The sequence below is a fragment of the Aplysia californica genome, unplaced genomic scaffold, assembly GCF_000002075.1.
Source record: "Aplysia californica isolate F4 #8 unplaced genomic scaffold, AplCal3.0 scaffold00723, whole genome shotgun sequence".
Taxonomy (NCBI): domain Eukaryota; kingdom Metazoa; phylum Mollusca; class Gastropoda; order Aplysiida; family Aplysiidae; genus Aplysia; species Aplysia californica.
The window spans coordinates 127,375-129,344 of record NW_004797993.1 but is presented as its reverse complement, the minus strand read 5'-3'; the positions used below and the strand labels follow the sequence as shown (position 1 = coordinate 129,344).

Below are 1,970 nucleotides of genomic sequence, written 5' to 3'. Positions count from 1 at the left end.
GAGGTGCCGTTAAGCATAATATTGACAATGGAGCCGAAAAAGAGCCTCGCTCTCGCTCGAAGATTTCTTCGTGGAGTCCGTCAGGCCCATTAAGGAAAACAAAAAAAATCATCATCATCATCATCATCATCATCATCATCATCATCATCATTATCATCATCATCATCATCATCTCTCTAAAGAAACAACACCGCAGTTATAAGCCTTAATCAGCTCTTCCAGATCAGAATACAATCCATTTAATAAGAGCCAGCCTTTAAATAACAGGCATTTTTGGTCTTCTTTGTTTTTCCACAGGGTACGTAAACACACAGATCATCTAGTGGACCACACGAACAGTTCACAGGCAGAGGCTGGATCAGACTATCCATCAACCACCAGGAATCAACTCGTTCTCTCGGCTGTCATACAAGTAGCCTACTTGATACCTGCGGACTCCGGGCAGACTAAATTATCCAAACAAAAAAACAGCTTGATAATCAGTTCGCTTAGATAAAACGATACAAAAGAATAAAGAAGAAGGGCTCTCGTGTTATCCTAACAAAACACAATAAGTGAACAATGTGACAATGGAAAAAAAGTTCATACCTGTGCGGAAAACCCCCTAGATCTACAAGAAACAAAAGAGACACCAGTTTCCAAACTTGTAAAAACATAAATAGGCCTACTTTAACATAAAATCCAAAATGTGCTTTGAAATGAAAGCATTTGTAAAGATAAAATTCGCAATTTAAATGTAATACCCAAATCTAACACATGTGGAATAATGACAAGCTCGTACTTAGGCCTATCAAATGCGATGAATTACTAAATGTTATAACGACGATAGATTCATATTTTGAGTCTATATCCGTATCAACTCATATTGTTAGTATGCGATCTTAGACTGAGTTATATTTTCTACTTGCGTATGATGTGAAATCATGAATATATGTACGTTTTTGTTTATTTTATATTACATGTGGCTTCTATGTTCCAAAACTATCTTGTTGAGTCAATTCTTGTTTCTAAATGTAAGTGTGTGTGCGGTTGTTTTTTTTTGGGGGGGGGGAGAGGGAGAGAGAGAGAGAGAGAGAGAGAGAGAAAGAGAAGTAGAAAGAGACAGACACATACACACACACACACAAATACACACACTCACAAACACACGCACACACACACGCAAACTCACACACACACATACACACACACACACACACTCACAGACATGATACATGATGATGCTTGATATAGAGAGAAATAGATACACTGAGAACTGTAAAGAAAAGGGGAAAGAAATAGAAGCAGATAGATCGATAGATAGATAGATAGATAGATAAATAGATAGATGGATAGATAGCTAGATAGATAGATAGATAGATAGATAGATAGATAGATAGATAGATAGATAGATAGATAGATAGATAGATAGAGAGGGAGATAGAGGGAGAGGGAGATAGAGAGTTGGAGAAAGAGAGAGAGACAGAGAGAGAGAGAGAAAGAGAGAGAGGGAGAGAGAGAGAAAGAAAGAAAGAAAGAGAGACAGATAGTGAGAAAAGATGCACGACCACCACGAGCAACAACAGCTTCAACCACTATTTTAATGATTTGGTAACTACCAAAAGTAACAGTACCATAACTTATCGGCGTACGGTAGTCTTTTGTACAATCGAAAGTATCATGATGTATCTTTCTAGGCTTTCTTCAACAACATATAAGATAAGATAAGATAAGATTACTTTATTGTCTCAGAGAAACATTTTTCTTGGGTGTACAGGACCGTAAAACACATTCAGTTTATTCATAGAAATTAAATTATTTCAAAATAAAAAAATAATATGAAAAGAAAGATAAGGCAATAATTTTTGACATCACATCAGATGCCCCAGTCGACCATATTATGCAGGAATTTAGCACAAGACCTTTAGCGTTATATAGATACAAAAATAAATTCCAAAAAGGCAACACACATTCATTTTTATTCTCACAGT

The 1,970-nt window shown here is 36.2% G+C and overlaps 1 long non-coding RNA gene across 1 annotated transcript in view; it reads left to right on the top strand.

Annotated features, from left to right (window-relative positions):
• LOC106013214 overlaps positions 1-981 on the top strand; it is a 1,800-nt gene extending 819 nt beyond the window's left edge. The window contains exon 2 of the long non-coding RNA XR_001185278.1: positions 298-981. This is a non-coding gene — a long non-coding RNA (uncharacterized LOC106013214). The remainder of the gene's footprint in view (positions 1-297) is intronic.
• The last annotated feature ends 989 nt before the right edge of the window (positions 982-1,970 follow it).